This window comes from Sturnira hondurensis, unplaced genomic scaffold (genome assembly GCF_014824575.4).
Source record: "Sturnira hondurensis isolate 20B ecotype Veracruz unplaced genomic scaffold, ASM1482457v3 Scaffold0004136, whole genome shotgun sequence".
NCBI classification, from domain to species: Eukaryota; Metazoa; Chordata; class Mammalia; order Chiroptera; family Phyllostomidae; genus Sturnira; species Sturnira hondurensis.
Window position 1 is genome coordinate 33,485,483 of NW_028076767.1, and position 19,642 is coordinate 33,505,124.

General features: G+C 37.7%; 1 long non-coding RNA gene across 1 annotated transcript; it reads left to right on the forward strand.

The window, feature by feature from the left end:
* The first annotated feature begins 1,538 nt into the window (after positions 1-1,538).
* Positions 1,539-15,322, forward strand: LOC118985925 (uncharacterized). The gene is made up of 3 exons (XR_005066231.1): positions 1,539-1,548; positions 10,650-10,656; positions 15,264-15,322. It is a non-coding gene; the product is annotated as an uncharacterized LOC118985925 (long non-coding RNA).
* Positions 15,323-19,642: the final 4,320 nt, after the last annotated feature.

Below are 19,642 nucleotides of genomic sequence, written 5' to 3' on the forward strand. Positions count from 1 at the left end.
CAGTTAAGAAGCACTAAGATTTTGTGAGCATCCTTATCTGGCAATCCTAAGAAGTTTCAAATGCCAGACCTCAGACCATTACGCCCAAACTTGACAAAAGGCCAAGATCTCTGACTGTGGGTTGTACCAGCCAATCCCAGCCTCTTGGACAATGTTTTCAGAATCTATGGCTTTATCTGAGTGAAAATTAAGCCTCCTCCTCCAATTACTTTTTGTTCTAAATTACAAATTTTATCATTGGACTGTAATTTCTCTAGAGTAGGATGGACTAAAATTGCCACAGCACTTTAAATCACAAGAGCGGGTACACTGTTCTCCAAAAGTCATCTAACAGATTCCGTTGAGTCTGTTCTTTCTTTCTCCATGTAGGCATTTCTCCTCTCTTGCCCTATGGCTTTTACGGTCTGTATCTTTTATCCCTAATGTACCTAGTACACTGCAACTGAGCCTGCATCATATGCTTCCTCGTGAATATTCTCCTGGCCTCCTAAGGACTAGATTACATAAAGCACCCAAGAGTAGGAAGAACTCCAGGCCCAGCATCTAACAGCATTTCTGTCAGTGGCATTTAATTAGGGATGTGTCTCTGGTCATGATAAACCCAGTTAACATCATGTGTACCTGTAGCAGGCCAATCTCTTTAGAAGGATTGTTACATTTAAGGGGTCTGGGCAAGCAGGATAGACACTCCTTTCAGGGTACTTCTACCCTCACCCCACTCCCATGCCATAAGCCACTGCAGCAAATTAATTGTAATAACATCCAAAAACATCTGGTTATAGAAGTTTTACAACAACTTGGGAATCATTGGTCGAACCAAAATATCCCTTCCTTTTAGTAGAATCGAATACTAGCAACACAGGTCCAGTATTAATTTCCTGAGGCTGCATAACAAATTTCCCAAATTATGTGACTTAAAACAATAAAAATGTATTTCCTCACCATTCTGGAGTCTAGAAATCTGAAATCAAGCAGTTGGTAAGGCCTTCTCTCTGAAGGCCTAAGGGGAAGAATCCTCCCCTGCCTTTTCCTAGTTCATGTTTTGTCAGCAGTTCTTAGCATTCTCTGGCTTATCAGCTTATTGGCACATCATTTCAATTTGTGTCACCATCTTCACAGGGCTCACCCTTCTGTGCCAGTGCCTGAACCTCTGTCTCCTTAGGATAAAGGCACTAGTCATTGTGTTAGAGCTTGCCCTCATCCCTTTTGATTTCATTTTAACTTGGTTACATCCACACACTCTGTTTTTGAATATGGTCACCTTCACAAGTTCTGGTAGACAGGAACTTAGAGGAGTCAGTTTAACTCCTAGTTTTATGGAAAAGGTTATCTGTCATATTTGGGCTTCTATAAAAAGACACCTGAAGTAGTTTAAAAATGAGGGTATTGCTAAGCTGGGAATATCTATAATGACAAGGTTTTAGATGGTCACTTACAGCCCTGATGGCACCTTAAGTTTCCATAGCATCTTGTATTGGATGTTAAAGAATTATAGGATCAAAATTTCAAAAATAACTTTAGTCTTTTGGAAGGCTTAGATATGATATAGTATGCTCATGGAATATTAAAGAAGTTACCAAAAAAATTTAAAATAGATAGGAGGCAAAATAACTCAAATATAATAATTAAGAGATTAAAATATAAAATCAGCCAACTAAGAGGATAATGGTGCAGGAAGTAATTAGCAAAAATGAGTTAAAGGCATAAACTTGCAACCAAATAAAACATGAGGTCATTAATAAAAATAAACAGTTTAATAGCCAAAATACTGTCTACATTATACCTCTCACTACAAGTGAATTTTATTACTAGATATCTGCTTGATGTTCTTAATACCAGGGAATTCCTCCACTTCACTGGCAGACTCCTCAGTTTCCAAGATATTTAAGAAATATTGTTGTGTGTCGTATACTCTGGAGTATTTTATATTGAAATATATGTGAGGGAGGACCCCAAAATACCAAAATTATCTTTTGGAAGGTGGGACTCTTATAACACAGGCCTCTCCCACTAAGTGAATGTTCTAGGAACCCATCTGTATCAATGTCCCGGCCTCTTTCAGCTTCTGTGACATTTTTTTGAAGACTCAAAATGTTTGCCCATTTCATGATGGGTGATTTACGAACACACCTGCCCATGCTGCGCTGAGTGTTCAGCAATTGTTTCCCCAAAACAGCATAACTGCTATGCCTCAGACCCCCAATTCACCTGATGTAGGCCTGCACAACTTTTTTTATTTGTTTGCCCTAGTGAAAAAAGTCTCAAAGGGACACATTTTGTTGATGTAGAAGAGGTGGAATCAAAAATGGCAGAAGCACTAAAAGGCATCAAAGTCAATGTGTTCAAAAACTATTCTAAGCAGTGGGAAAAAAGTCTAGATAGGTGTATTGCATGAAATGGAGAGTACTTTGAAGTTTAAATATGTAAGAATAGATGCCCAATTATTTTATAAATAAATTCAGGGTGTTTGGGTCCCCCCTGTATATATATTAAGGGGTGTCCAACCTTTTGGCATCTCTGGGCCACACTGGAAGAAGAAGAGTTGTCTTGGGACACACATTAACTACATTGCAACACATCATCGCAAAAAAATCTGATAATGTTTTAAGTAAATTTACAATTTTGTGCTGGGCCTCATTCTCAGCCATCCTGGGCTGCAAGTAGCCCACGGGCCACAGATTGGATACCTCTGTATGGTGAATGCTGCTGACTTTTTAGTGATCACATAAAGTATAAATCATCATCGAAATAAACTTCTTTCTTTTTAGAGACTGATAATCCTGACAGTTTTATATTATGGAAAAAGATCTTCAAATGTAACCCAATTTGAAATTCAAACCCTTAAAAAAATAAAGTAAAAAAGTAACTTTTTTAGAAAGCCTACATGATGATTTTGCTTTATTTTATTTTTTAAGTAGCAGTAGTCCAGCAACACAGTGCTGTTTTATCCTTAGAACTTTATCCGTAACTCACACATAATGGATTCCACATGTAAGTGAAATCATGTTATTTGCCTTTCTCTGACTGGTTTATTCCACTTAGCACATGTTCTCTAGGTCCATCTATATTGTCACGAAAGGTAAGATTTCCTTCTTTTTTTAATTTAATTCTTATTCAAGTACAGTTTTCTGGGGGTTTTTATGGCTGAATAGTATTCCATTGGGTAAATGTGCCACAGCCTTTTTACCCACTCATCTGATAGGCACTTGGGTTGCTTCCAAATTCTGAAGATTGTGAGTAAGATACCAATGAACATAGGGCTGCATATATTCTTTCAGATTAATGTTTCAGGTTTCTTCAGATACATTCCCAGATGCAGAGTCACTGGTCATAAGACAGTTTCATTTTAGTTGTGTTTTTTTTTTAGGTAACTCCATACTGTTTTCCAGAGGGGGAACACCAACCTCATTCCCACCAACACTGCAGGGAGATCCCTTTTCTCCACATCCCTATTTCTTTTTGCTGATTTCTTTATGAAAGCCATTCTGTAAGTCAAATCAAATCAAAACCTGCTGCTTGGAGCCCTTATTATTCTTGATGTAGCATTTATACTGAACTCTACCTTCCCTTCTGTGTACTTCATACTTGTTGGTCACTCCCATATATCCTACTTGCTGCTCTCTGGGCCTCTCATGATACCTTGGTTTCAGATGTTCTAAGGACAACAGTCCATATAACTAAGGTGCCCCAAGTCACCATATTAATCACATGTGATATATTATATTATATTATATTATATTATATTTTTAAAATTTATAGTAAAACCAAGTAATTATACAGAAAATTTTGTATAATAAAGTTGATGTTTGCACTTTTTAGAAAAGAAAAAAAACTACAGAAAGCTTATAACATTTTTTTTGTCTCAATCATTTATGATGCCTTCATAAATTTTGAGTTCCAAGAATTGCTAGGTTTAAATACATCAGTTTCTAGCAACACAGATAAGTCAATGAAACCTCATATCCCCAGGCTCTTTTCCATAACATTTTATGAGGTAGAATTATGTGAACGCTGCTGTCCATGTCTGGAGGTGACTTTTTGTGATATATTCCTTGGTTTCCGACTATGAAGCATAACCGGAGCCAAGCACACGGATGCAACGTAAACCAAAGAAGAGAATCGTATTCTCATGAAGCTCCCAGTTTAGTGGAGGAGATATACTAAAGCCAAGGAAACAAACGATGGTAGACGATATAAAGAACAAACTGGACGCCGATTTAGAGAAAATAAAAAGGATGTATATCAAAGGGGAAACATCTCTTGATAGAATAGTTTGAAAGGGTGTTACTCAAGCAGTAATTTTCTGGCTGATGCACCAAGGACACCACAACTGCCTAGGCGCTTCCATGTGAAGGGTGGCAGGGAAAACAAAAATATTTGCTGCTGAATTTGAAATGGACATGAAATAACAGAAAGAATGAAAGATGACTCGACAACCCAGCTCAAGCAGCTGGCTGACTGTCTCTACAAAATGCTGAAAAGGGTCCTGACAGGTGTGGCTCAATGTGTTGGGCATCATCCTGGAAAGCAAAGGGTTGCCAGTTCAATTCCCAGTCAGGGCACACATCTAGGTTGCCGGTTCAGTCTCCCATCAGGGCACGTGAGAGAAGCAACCTATTAATGTTTCTCTGTCACATCGATGTTTCTTTCTCTCTCTCTTTATCCATCCTTGTCCCTCTTTTTAAAAATAAATAAATGAAATGTTTAAAAAAATACTGACAGGAGAAAGTCAGGGCAAGAACAAAGGAAGAGGTTAGAGAAAGGATAATAAGAGTTCAGTGGGAAAGTTTGAAGTATTTCTAAGGCATTGAAGTCCCTAAGATATTACACAGTTTGTTATTTCATTTTGGGGCACTTGACATAATTCTGGGTTTACTAATGTTGTAGAATTAAAAAATAAAATATATGCTATTCTTTATTCAGTTCCCAGAGCCACCCCCACACAAAAGCAATGGGAGTCAAACATAAAACAACAGATCCAAAAGACAGACAATGGCATCCAATAGGCACCATTGGCTACCTCTCCTGGTAGGACTTCTAGATTGAGCGAACGATCCAGTAAAAGCCCTCCAATTGCAGCCATCTGTTCATTAGTATTTTGTGGCAATGATCTTGCAAACGTGTATCCTCCAAGAACTCAGTATCAGTGTCATCTGTGCAACCCAAGAAAATCCCGTGAGAGAATTCGAACACAGTTATACCTTGTTTCATTCTGCTTCACTTTATTGCACTCCCCAGGTACTCTAGTCTTCAGAAATGAAAAGTAAGACCCTCCACCAGCAAAAAAAAAAAACACTGTGACTTGCTTCTTTACTGCAGTAGTCTGGAACATAAGCCACGCCACCTCCTAGGTATGCTTGCACCGAGAAATAAAACTCTGGAGGACAGGATTGAGCTTTAGGGGAACACAGGCTGTTGTAATAAAAACATATTTTACCCCTCTTCCCTACCAAGAACAAATTGTTATTTCTTTGGGAATACTATTGTTCTCATCGAGAATCTGTACCTTACGTCATTCCAGGTCCAACAGACAGTAGTGTTTTCCCCATTACCAGCTAAATTGCTGTAGACGAAACCAATATATATTTCCATAAGACGACATCCCTACAGCTGGCTTCTAAAGATTTAATTTTCCATTTACAATTAGGTAACATAAATAATAAGCAAATCTAAAAATAAATCATTAAGTCTTAAACTTCAAATTAATTGCAGTTCATTCCTTCAAATTAACTCCAGAAACTATAGTATGTGATTAGAAAAAAATAATATAATAATAAACCACTGATACACTTTGGTTTAATATTACCTTGGCTTTCACATAAACAGAGGTGTCAATGGAAGTGGGCTCAAAAATATAAATGGGTGTTCGAAAAAAATATTTCATGACCGGTAAAGTTTTAAAATGTATCCTCATATTTCTTTCTATTTTGGCACACTTTGACCTCATTTTCCAGTCTGTAAATCTTTTCACAAAGCTAGACTAAATTCAAGGTAAAATCATGCTGAGGAATGAACAGCCAAATAAAATGATTATTCTGATAGAGAAAGACCTTCTGTGAACAATGTTACAAAACAACAACAAAAAAGACAAATGGTTGATGATCGCTACTGCCTTTTCTATTCCGTCTTGGGAATTCAATTGCCCAAAATGCATTTGTAAATGAAGCAAAAATACAAGAGAATTATCTCTGAATAATTTTTCTTAATTATGCAAGTATAAAAATTTCCGTAGTTAAAAATAGCAAGGTTTTTTTTCAGGAAATAATATTTTTAAGTAATTGGCAAAAATCCCAGCTGGAAGTAAAATAGTCTTATTATCAAGTTTAGTAAAGTACAGAGTAAGGCATGAGTGGTAATTGCTGATCCCATGGAAAGGGAATGATCTGGCCAGCGTGAAAGAAGGAAACACGGTCCTGGGGCTGGGTGGACCTTCAGCGTTACACGTATACTCTGAGCGGCCATGACAGGCATATCCTACCTATTAATTATATCTCTAGAAATCTTTCTAGTCTTCAGAATAGCTAATGAATAGTTGTCCAGATCTACCACTGATTGAAATAGTCTAGGACATAGTTACAGAAGGAAAAAAAAAATATCTCATGCAAGTTTAGTTTGGCTTACATTCAGGAAAACAAGCTTTCTAAATATTTTCCCCCACTTTGAAGCATGAGACCTGTAGCCTAATGTTCTGAAAAACTTGTATTTTGCTAAAAGCAGGGGATTTTTTGTATAATTGAACAGTTTGCCACACTCTTAAATTTCTAATTCTTACTTTCTGTCTAGCTCATTGTTCCATCTTCTGTTTCAAACTTCTCAAATACAAGATCCATTACGTTTTAACTTGCTCTGAATAGCACCAAGCGTAATGCTATTCGCAAATACCTCCTTCAAAGGTTCTCAATGATGATATTGACATATGGTCTCAGCAAAGAACTGAAATTGTCAGCAGAGAGTAGGAGCTTGGCATAAACAGATTTTTATCTCTAAATGGTGATTGACTTGCCTAAAAGACAAGTAACTAGTAGAGTTGAAAATAGACCAAAATAATCAGCATGGCGCCTCCTAACACTAACATTAAATAAAAAGACAAAGCCAGCAGGAATTCCCCAGTGGTTGGGATCGGTTGGAGATACAATTAATGCAGCTATGAGAACACAATTTTGACATTCATGTTTTTATGGGGTTTTTTTTGTTTTCTTTTGTTTCATTTTTCTAAGAGCACACTTTCTGTCCTGGCTGGCATGGCTCAGTGGCTTGAATGCCAGCATGTGAATCAAAAGGTCACTGGTTGGATTCCCAGTCAGGGCAAATGTCTGGGTTGAGGACCTTGTCCTCAGGGGGGAGAGGCATCTCTCACACATTTCCCTCCCTTTCTTTCTCACCCTCTTCTCCTTTCTCTAAAAGTAAATGATTATTTTTTTAGAAAGAGTACACTTTGTTATTGTGATAATACCTAAACCCTTAAAGAATTAAATCAGTTGGTATTTGTAGCTGCTTCTGAAATGACTGGCAATTATAGTTTGTTTAACAATTTTCCTGTATTAGAAACTCAGAAAGCTGTGAAATTGTCACCACTTGGTCACCATGTGACTTTGGAAGTTCACTTAGTTCTCAAATTTAAAAGTATCTCTGTCATTTATTATAAAAATATTTTCCTTATTTCCTCCAACAAATAAGAAATGAACTTTAAAAAGTGTTTTGCATCATCAAAAACTAGCTCTATAAATATTAACAGATTATCATTATCATGCTAATGGTGATAATGATAACAATAAGAATAAGACTACTTTTCCTATGTATTTTATAAAAGTATCACTAGAGTTTTCACTGAAGTGATGTTCAAAAGAGACAAAAGACAAAGTCTTACATTTGTAAAAGTGTCTCTCTAGCTTACTATAATCCTAGTTTAATGGGATCATATAATAAACATTGTTTTAAAATTATTTTTTCTTAGTATTATCTTTGCTACATTCCATGTCAGAGCATATAGATCTATTGTTTTCTCTTAAATCGCTGTATAGTATCCAGGATATAGTAATATTTAGGTTTATTACTTAGTTATCAATAAAACTACATAAAGTTTGCAGTTGCATTGCACCTTTGTGGAGTCACGTGACCAAGTCTGGAAAAGGAAATATAGGCAGAAATAGTATATCCCATCCATGTCCAACCCTAAATCTCCCATGAGATCCTTCACTTGTTTTCTATTCTTTCGTTTCTTGGCCAGATCAGGATGCTAGATAATTTTATGTTGCTCAGTCATTTGTATTTCTTTTCCATGACTTACTCATGTTGCTTTTCGGTTGTTTTGCTCATCTCTTTCACTTTCACTTGTAAGATTTCTCCACCTTCTAGTGAAAATATTCTTGAGTTCTATGTGAAGTAGATAGAATTTCCATGCATCTACTAAATTATTTTACAGAATTTTCGATCCTTTGGAACATTTTCATAGATTCTGTCACCCAATTAATCTACTTTTCTATTTTTAGCTTCTATTTATCATACCATATTTTATTTTTTAATTATTTTATTGTTATTCAATTGCAGTTGTCTGCATTTTTCTCCCATCACTCCCTCCCACCCCAGCCAAACCCACCTCCCTTCCTTGCTTCCACACTTCCCCTTGGTTTTGTCCATGTGTCTTTCATAGTTTTTCCTGAAAACCCTTCCCCTCACTATCCCCTCTCTGCTCCCCTCTAGCTATTGCTAGATTGTTGTTAATTTCAATGTCTCTGTGTATATTCTGTTTGCTTTATTCTTTTGCTGATTATGTTCCAATTAAAGGTGAGATCATATGGTATTTGTGCCTCACTGCCTGGCTTATTTCACTTAGCACAATGCTTTCCAGTTCCACCCATGATGTTGCAAAGCGTAGGAGCTCCTTCTTTCTCTCTGCTGTGTAGTGTTCCATTGTGTAAATGTACCATGGTTTTTCGATCCATTCATTTACTGATAAGCACTTAGGTTGCTTGAGTATCATAAATTGTGCTGCTATGAACATTGGGGTACATAGGTTCTTTTGTACTGTTGTTTCAGAGCGCTTAGGATACAATCCCAGCAGTGAAATTGCCAGGTCAAAAGACAATTTAGTTGCCATTTTTAGTTTTCTGATGAAATTCCATACTATTTTCCACAGCGGCTGCACCAGTCTGCATTCCCACCAACAGTGTACTAGGGTTCCCTTTTCTCCACATCCTCTCCAACACCTGTTTGTTGCTTTGTTTATGATGGCCATTCCAACCAGTGTGAAGTGGTATCTCATTGTGGTTTTAATTTGCATCTCTCTGATGGCTAGTGATGCTGAGCATCTTTTCATATGTCTCTGGATCCTCTGTATGTCCTCCTTGGAGAAATGTCTGTTCAAGACTTTTGCCCATTTTTCAATTGGGATGCTCATCTTCTTTGAGTGGAGTCAAGTGAGTTCTTTGTATATTTTAGAGATTAAACCTTTGTCTGAGGAATCATTGGCAAATATGTTTTCCCATATAGTTGGTTCTTTTTTCATTTTAATCCTGTTTTCTTTAGCCATGCAGAAGCTTTTCAGTTTGATGAGGTTCCATTTGTTTATTCTTTTCTTTATGTCCCTTGCTTTAGGGAAATATCACACCTTATTGTAAAGAACTCCACAACAACCCCCCACAAAACATTCATGCAAAATTGTTCAACTTTTTAGATTCTAGGTCTTTTAAAACTTTATTTTTAAAAGTAATTTTAATCTATTTGTAATGCATTTTTATTAATGAAAGTAAACTAGGAATTCAACATTTTTTAATATTTAAGATTTAGCAAAGCATTATTCTATAATTCATTTTTACCTAATAATTAAAGTGTGAATTCTTACCTATTCAGTTTTCCCATATATTTTTTTTTCCAACATGATGTTTTTCTTCCATTGTAGGTGATATGATAATTCTGCCTGGAGGCATTTAGGATTCTTTTCTATTACAGTTGTCCCAATTTCCCCCCATTGCTCTCCCCTGTTCCTCACCCCCAACTCCCATAGTCAATCCCCTCCTTGTTCATGTCCATCGGGCCTTGTACTCATTCTTTAACTAGGCCCTTCTCTTTCACTTTTAGGATTTTTTATCCTTAAAGTTTAGTTCATTTTCTAAAATATCATAATTTTATAGGACATAATTTAAACTTCATTCCATAATCTAAAGTTACAGGACAGGAGATCATTGGATTTTGATGACTTTTAACTATTTTAGTTGCTCAATGGCAATAAAATGTTTGTGTGCTAAGTAAACTGATTGGCTCCAGTTTTAATAGATTATTTTCTCATCCCTCATCACTACCTTTTACTTGTTCCTTGGCCCTCAGAAGAATGTAGTCCCAAGAGGCTTTCACCCAAAAGTTAGCTCTTATATACTTTAGGCCAGTGTAAATATCAATGGCTATACATACTTTGGGTTTGTTTGTTTTTAATAACTTTCAAAGTTCTCTGCTTAGATAGTTGTGGGCAGCAGCTACATGGCCGTGTTTTGCATTCCTATGTCCCTTCTGTTGCAAGGTTGTATCACTCCAAGATATTGCTTCTGGTGGTTTGTCTCCACAGTCTTACATTCATTCCTTCTTTTCTTGCTTTGTAAACACTGTGTGTGCATTATGTTATAGTTGGATCTAGAGAGCAATTTGCCAAATCTCAGTGATTTAGTCCAAATTTTAGTCTGCTAGATATTCTTCATAGATTATGGGATAGTGGTGCTACTGTTTCTTATTTTTCGCTCTTTCTCTTCCTATTTAAAATTACTTAGGGAAGTTAAATTAAGAAAGTACCTGTACTCTGCCATACTTACTAGAAGCTCTGAATCCTGACTCAAAGAATTATTTTCAAAATAAGTAATAAAAAGAATAAGCCTGGTTTTAATCTATTTGAAGATACGACTATTATAATCTATCTAGTCATACTTGACTGTTAGGAAGGTGAGAGTTCTAATTTCTAAGGGCCATAATTTTTGAAGAAAAATAAATTCTAAATAACTAAGAATCAAATATAATAGACCAGACAAAAGAATTTAAAAAGCAGATTAAATGCAAATGGTAGATCCACCTGAGAGAATTTAAAGAACAGAGCTATGAATGTTAAGGATAAACTTAGTGTTTTTTAATATGCTTTTGAACAATTCTTGTTAATACGGATGAAGAGAGGGAAAGGCCAAACTGTGATAGACTGAGCAAAGGGAAGAGTTGCTTGGGAAAGAACTGAGAAATTGATGAAATCAGGTGCCCAGTCTGGAAAAGACGGACAGTGAAATGCCCTGCTTCAGTAAGGTAAAGTAAAAAAGTCCCCACCATTCAGCTTTCACTAGATTATTTCATCTCAGTTAACACATTGATTTGTACATTTATAGTAGTACAAATACAAGTTCTACTGAAAATAGAAGTATATGACTCTGTTTAAGCTGATATTTTACTGTTTGTTAACCAATAATTCAGAAAATTCAAAGTCTCCTTGTACCAAACAGAAAAGAGTAAGAGCAATAATTGAAATTAAAAAAATATATATGACTATCAGAACTGGTTGTTTTATGCATGTAAAATGCAGCCAAGAATAAACATAAATACTCCCTGCAAAACCAACATTTGGTTGCAGATGCAGACATGAACAATGCAGCCTTGGGTGTTGCTGACCTTACAGTGCATTTACACAACACCAAATATTCGCCCAGAGAAAGGGCATTTTGGTCCAGTCAAAAAGCATATCAGCTTGACTATATTTAACTGGCCATGCATCTATAATCTTTTTGTCAAAATGTTGCAAATCACCAAATCAAGAACTCAAGCTAGTTTTTCTGATAAACAGTGATAAATTTACAGCCTCATATTACATATCTTCCATGGGTAGTTGGGGTGTCTGATTTGAAATTGAACTCAAGTTTTGCACCAGAAGACGAGTCATCTCTTGACTGCTTTCTCTAGCTTGTTGTTTGTTTAATTTCTGGGGCAAAAGGATCAAGTGGTAAGTACCTAATGCACTTGTATTATAGACTCCTATTAGTCTTTGAGGTACACTCTGCTCCCAGATGGAATCTCTTCCCAAAGCTTCAGTATTTGTAGACTTGACCTCTGATTTAAGGACCAGGCTTGATTCTTTGAGTCTTTTAATTTTGGGACTTAGTCCAAGTCTAAAAATGAATTCCTGGTGTCCTCCCCAAAACTTTTACCTTCTCCATCTCAGTACATAGCCACTTCTTTCTGGTTTCTCAGGCCAAAATCTCACAGATAACTTTGACTCCTTTTTTTTTCTCATACTGATACAGCGTGCAGCCAGGGGGCTCCCCCCAAAAGATTTGGAATGGTGTCCAGAACTCAAAGTGTATAGGAATATTGGAGAGACATATAAGATGTCCTCACCGCCCCCACCCACCCACCCAGGTGTCAGTTGGGGGAAGGGACAAATGGAGCAGGGCCATTGAGAGCTGTTTTGCATAGCAACAGTTTCGCAGCTAAACTCTGGAATGGTCATTTAACATATCTATAGCCTTTAACTGGTTTCATAGATATGTTAAATAGCTGTGGCCAAGTTTTGGGCCAGGGAGAAGCGAGTGGCTGCTACTCAGGCTGTAATTGGGGGCTGCTTCTCTGACAGAGTGCCTGCGAGAGAGCCATGTGGCTTTAGCAGAGTGCGGACCCCCTCTTGGCCAGGTGAGGGGAAGAGCCACGCTGTTTTGGAAAGATGTAGACCCCCCTAGCCATTAGGAGAGAGAGCCCACCCGGTTTCAACAGAGTTAAGATCCCCTCTTGCCCAGGTGAAAGAGAAGACTACCCAGCTTTGCCAGAATGGAGATCCCTGCGGCCAGGTAAAGAAGAAAGACATGTGCTTTTGGTGGAGTCCCTGCAGCTTTGGTAGAAGAGGCCCCACGTGGCTTTGGGGCCCTCCCTTTGGCCAAGTGGCCTAGAAAGCAGGAGAGACTTTGACTAGAATTTGGTACAAAGAACTCTTGCCAGTGGAAGGTGCCCCATGACTTTGGATTAATTGGAGATCCTGCCTGGACAGGCGACACAGCCCACAGCGCCAGTGACCTGAAAAACAGATGTGTGCTCTTTTCCTGATTTATGGTACCCGGAGTTGGGACAGTGGGAGAAGGGAGCACTGTGTGTGTGTGTGTCTGTGTGTGTGTGTAGGTGTATACCCTAAAGGACTTTGATATTTTAAGGAAGGCATTAGGCCTGAATAGCATTATTTCATTTCCTTTTCACAAATCTCTGGCATTGAGAGATGTCTTTCCAATTGACAGTGGCGGACAGAAGAGCCCAATAGATATTAGTATATTGTCCTTGGGAGGGACCTCTGTTTTCTGTAGCAGTTTTTTGGCATCCCTCGGTGGACCAAGTATTGCACCCCCCTGGGACCCCTGTTCGGTAACAATACTCTACAACTGCCTATCAAAAAGCAACTCCTGCTGGCTCTAGAATTTCTTCTCTACTCAATACTTTCACTACCACTACCACATCACGCTCTTTTGCGGATTTTTGCGACAGCCTTCTAAGCAGATTCCTGCATTCACTCAAAACGCACTATTTCAACTCAAACTATAATCTAAACCCATGACGGTGACTCATAAATCTCTGCTTTTACTCTTATTCAATCTCTTGCTATTCTCCTCTTCTACAGTTAGGCCATACAGACCTTCTTGCTATTCCCTGAAACAAATTAAGCATATCCTCACCTCAGAGTCTTTTACCATATATTCTCTCAACCATGGAGTATTTCTTAATTTCCTTCCTGTTTTCTCTTCAAAATGCCACTTTATCAATGAAACTTCTCTTACAAGATGAAGTGATTAGGCCATCCAAGACCTTACTGTAGGAGACCATTCTGTTCGGTGTAGTCCCAGCCCCGAAAATCCAGGCTAAACCTTCCAAGGATGAGTGTAACCAGTTCAACCACTTTTTCCCTTTTCATTTGCAAATATTCCCTCTTCTGCGATGTGATTAGGGGCATTGGCTCCTTTGTCTTCTATAAAGGGTAACCACCTAAAGGCATCTGTGCATAGTAAATGAGGACCATGATGTAATGTGCTGAGAAACCCAATAAAGGTTGGTCACAGCAAAGGCAGCAGCTTTTGCTCCCCTTGAGAGAAAAGCCATCCTGTCCCCTTTCCTCCACTCGACTCTGTAATCTGTGTGAATGTCTCATTTCATCCATAATGATTCGAACACTGCGGTCCAGTGTCTGCATCACCTTACCCACTAGGATTTCCTATTTCACTGCTTGGTGCACCTCCATGGTAATGACTACAAACTGACATGCTGAAATTATATGCTTACCTAAATATGCCATATATCTTTCATCCCACTAGAATGCAGCTATAAAACAGGGGGGTCTTTGTCTTTCATATTTACTGTTTTATTCCTAGGAATTGTAAAAATATTTTATTTTTTAAAAATTGTATTACTATTTAATAACCTTATACCCCCTTTCCCTGCAATCACCGCATTGTTGTCCATGTCCATGAGTCCTCTTTCTTTTTCACTCAGTCTCTCTACTACCTCCTACCCACCTCCTAAGATGTCAGCCTGCTCTCCATGAGTCTGTCTCTCTTTTGCCTATTAGTTTAGTTTGCTCAGTAGATTCCACATATGAGTGAAATCATATGGTCTTTCCCTGATTGGCTTACTTCACTTAGTATAATGTGCTCCAGGTCCATCTCTACAGATGCAAAAGGTAAAATTTTCTTCACTTTTATGGCTGAGTAGTGTTCCATCATGTAGGTGTCCTAGAGATTTTTGATTGACTCTTCTACTGATGGATACTCTAGCTGCTTCCTTATTTTGGTAGTTGTAAATAACCCTGCAATAAACATAGGGGTGTTTACATTCTTTCAAATTAGAGTTTCAGATTCCTTTGAATAAATTCCCAGAAGTAGAATCTCTGGGTCATAAAGCAGTTATATTTTTAATTTTTTGAGTTATTTTTGTACTGCTTTCCATGGTGGCTGCACCAATCTGCAATCCCACTAACAGTTCAAAAATGCTCCCCTTTCCACACATCCTTGTTAGCACTTGTTGTTTATTGATTTATTGATGACAGCCATTCTGACCAGTGTGAAGTGATACCTCATTGTAGTTTTAATTTGCATTTCTCTGATGATTATTGATGTTGAGCATCTTTTTCATATGTCCATTAGCCATCTTTATGTCCTCTTTGGAAAAGTGTCTATTCAGGTCCTTTGCCCATTTTTAATTGGATTTTTTGGTGTTAAGTTTTATAAGTTCTCTGTAAATTTTGGATATTAACCTCTTATCAGATGTATCAGCAAATATGTTATCCCATTCAGTAGAGTGTCTGTTTATTCTGTTGATGGTTTCCTTTGCTTTGCAAAACCATTGACATAGTCCCATTTTTTAAACTATTATAACTGATAAATGAACTCAATAAAGAGAGTAGCAGGATACACAATTAATATCTGGAAATAAGTTGCAGTTTTATATGCCAATAATAAACTATCAGAAAGGGAAATTAAAAGACAATCCATTCACAATTGCTTCAAAAAGAATGAAATATCTAGGAATAAATCTAACTAAGGATGTAAAAGACTTACATTCAAAAAATTATAAGACACTGAAGAAAGAAATTGAAGAAGATACAAGTGGAAACACACACGCTGAATTCACAGATAAAAAGGGTTAACATCATTACAATGTCTATACCACCCAAAGCAGATTCAATGCAATTCCTATCAAGACACCACTGATATATTTCACAGAACTGGTACAAATATTTCAAAAAATTATATGGCACCACAATAGGCCCTGAATGGCAACTGTGATCTTGAGAAAGAAGAACAAAGTTGAAAGAATCGTGCTACCTAATATCACACTATACTATAAGGCCATAGTAATCAAAACTTAGTGGTACTGGCATAAAAACAGACATATAGATCAATTGAACAGAACAGAGAGAAGATTAAACCCACACCTTTATAGTCAATTAATATTTGACAGAGGAAGCAAGCACAATAGGCTAAATACAGTTTATTCAATAAATGACATTGGAAAAATTGTACAGATACATACAGAAAAATAAAAGTAGAATACCTTTCTTTTTCTTATGCCACATGCAAGAATAAATTCAAAATAGATTAAAGACTTAAATGTTAAGCCCAAAACCATAAAAATCCTAGAAGAAAACATAGGCAGTAAAATTTTGGACATTGCTCATAGCAGTTATTTTATCTGGTATGTCTCTTTAGGCAAGGCAAACAAAAGAAAATACTTATTTTAAATGACACTTCTTCGTGGATGTTTTTCTTGACTACCCCTACACCCATTCCTAGGTTAGTTCTCTGTTGCACACTCTCGTCAAAAGCCCAGCCTTCGGAGAACTCACTGCCTCATTACCTGCATTAATGTACTGATCAGTGGGTAACATCTGCTCCAATAAAGGTAAGTTCCCGGAGGACAGGAACCAACCCTGTCTGGCTTTGAGAACAGGGGCATAATAATGGTTTTGGCACATCATAAATATTCAAACTTGTTGATAAGAAAGATGGTTAGCTGAAAAAAATGATTTAATGAATTCTATGTTCCACTCATGCCAAACTATTTATAGTTCTGTGGGGCCTCTTATTTCTCTCTAAAATTCTTTCTATCTAGTATCTTAAACTCAGAATAAGCTTGGAAGTCTTCTCTAATAATATTGAATCCACCCCAAAATTGTTTATGCCACTTTTGTGCCATCATAGTCCATTTATTTATTCATCTGTGAAAGGATTTCAATTTGAAATGGAACTAAAGAATATGAAGTAGAGAATCTCATGCATGCACCCTCAGAAAAATCAAACTTCAGAAGTGAGAGATATCCCATAATTGCCTGATTTACAGAAAACCATGACTTATCTCCTCCCATCCAAGTACTAACCAGGCCCGACCCTGCTTAGCTTCCGAGATCAGACGAGATTGGGCGCGTTCAGGGTGGTATGGCCGTAGACAAAAAACCATGACTTATCTCCTGACCAATGAGCATCTGCCAAGAAATTTCTCCCTATCCTCAAGTTAATGAACTTACTTCTGAAATTCAGGCTGGACATACCCCTCTTTCCAATCTTTGCCCATTAGTACAGCTCACCCCACATCCTTAATGGGCTCTCTTGTAGCTTGCTATAGCATGCAGTTCCAAAATTGCAATGCCTCTGCTATTCCCAAATAACCTCCTTTCTTGTTATTTTTGAATTTGCCTCCATTTACCTTCTTTATTTTGGTTTACACATTCACCGATTATTTTTGAACAATTTTAACCAGGCTGGCCTAGAAGCTGTATATACATCAGTCAAAACCAGCACACAAACAAAAAAAAGCATAGTTCTTACCCTCATAGAGCTTCTATTATAGTGGGGGCAGTGTGGGAAGAGACACAGAAAATAAAGAAATATATAATGCCATCAGTTAATGAGTGCTGTGATGAAAACATAAATCAAGGTAAATGGATAGAAAGTATGAGTGAGTACTTTCACCAGGGAGTACAGGAAGTCCTCTGTGATGTGGAGCACAGAACAGAGACCAGGACGGTGAGAGAGCGCACCCTGCAGACATGTTGGTGTGCTTGGATTAAGGCCCAGATCCCAGCTCCTTAGTACTTTAACACACGGCTCACAGCAGAACCCTTCTCCAGTTCTGATGCGTATTTTTTTCTACACCACCAAACTATTCGATTCTGACACTACCTACCTGGAGATAGCATTGTATCTCACAGGTTAAGGGCTCAGTCCCCCTAACAAAACTGTCCCCTCGGACCCCACTTCAGATGCCAGTCACAAGTCCAGATTCTTACCTGTACTTCTGCTGGCTGGCTATACACCAGAGGTTCCGATGATGTGCTGCTCACTGAACTCAGAGAAACATTTTAGTTATTAGATTACCAATTTATTATTAAAAAGACACAATTCATTGGAATAGCCAGATGGAAACGATGCACAGGACAGGCATCTGGAAGGGGTACGGAGCTTCCATGCTCTCAGAACATGCTGTTCTCCTTCAATCTCCACGTGTTCACCAACCCAGAAGCCCTTTGACCCCATCCTTTTGGATTTTTATGGAGCCTTTGTTACAATGGCATGATTGTCATGATTAACTCAGTGTCCACGGGTGACTGAGCTCAGGCTCCAGCCCCACTCCACTCCCAAGAGGTTTAGAAGTAAGATTGAAAGCTCCAATCCTCTAATCATACGGTTGGTCCTTCTGATGACCAGGCCCAGTCCTTACTTCCCAAAAGTTATCTCACTAACATAAATTCAGGTGTGGTAAAGAGGTTTGTTATGGCCCTGGCTGGTGTAGCTCAGTGGACTGAGCACGGGCCTTCAAACCACACGATCACGATTCGATTCCCAGTCAGGGCACATGCCTGGGTTGCAGGCCAGTTCCCAGCAGGGGACTCACCAGAGGCAACCATACATTGATATTTCTCGCCTTCTCTCCTTCCCTTCCCCTCTAAAGATAAATAAATAAAATCTTTTTTAAAAAATCTAAAAAAGAGAGATTTGTTATGAACATTAAGAAATCTTTGTCATTTGTATTACTTAACAAATTCCAACAATTTTAGGAGCTCTATGCTAGGAATGAGAGAAAAATCAATGATACATTTATTATAAATCACAGTATCATGCTTTCTTTAGATGATTTCTCTTAGTTGTAGAGGGCAAGTGCCTAGGAGATTCCATTAAGCCACTCTTTTTTCCCCCTCAGGCATGCAAAGCCAATGATCAAGTGTCATAAAGGTATTAAAATCCAGCTCCTCAGCCTGATGCAATTCCTGCTCCAGTCGGAAGGCGCTTCCCTAGTGCTCCCTTCCCTCATTACTTGCACTTGAGTCCTTGGCTCTGGGTGTACTTCTAGGAGAATCTGACCTAAGATGTAGAAAAAACAGCATTGTAGGCATAGGAAATGAATGGGAAGTAGAAAGCAACAAAGATGGAATATAGTCAAGCTATTGGAGGAAAAACAAGAAGGCTGGTGTGGCTGAAGTAAGAGAGCCATGAGGGAGGTAAGAAACAACGTGGACGAGATAACCCAGGCATCTGCACCCCTCCCACACCCACTAGGGCTCTGGGAACTTGGTGGGGGGGGCGGGGGCTGCATCTCCTTCATTCCTCTGGCTTTGGCATCTACATTCTTTAGATGTTCAGTCATATTTACCTTTTTTAAGAATCAACCAAGTGAATATTTGTTTGCAGTATTGTCTTATTTCCCATTCATCTACTTGAATATTATTTCCCCTAATATTTCAGAAATGTCTTTAATTCTAATTTTATAATTAAAAAATGAAAGATTGATAGAACTACAGCAATATATATAGAAACAAGTTTCACTTCTGATGACTAGACTAACTAACTGAACAATTTTATAAGGTGTAATAGAAAGTGTGAAAAATCACCTAGATGGCTAAGGTATTTATGTCACAGACTGTCATAGTGTTGAAAAAATCCTGCATCCTTAATTATAAGTTACTTCTTTTTATGCCTAGTTAAAAAAACACTATTGGATTTTATTATAACTTTTATTTTAAATTCATGAGGCAATAAAGTAAAATATAAATATTTAATTAATTACATTTGTCTATTTTGAGGTTATAAGAATGGATACTGATATAAATATTTCAGAAGATCTCTGTCTATCCAAAGTCACAGTTTCAAATACATGG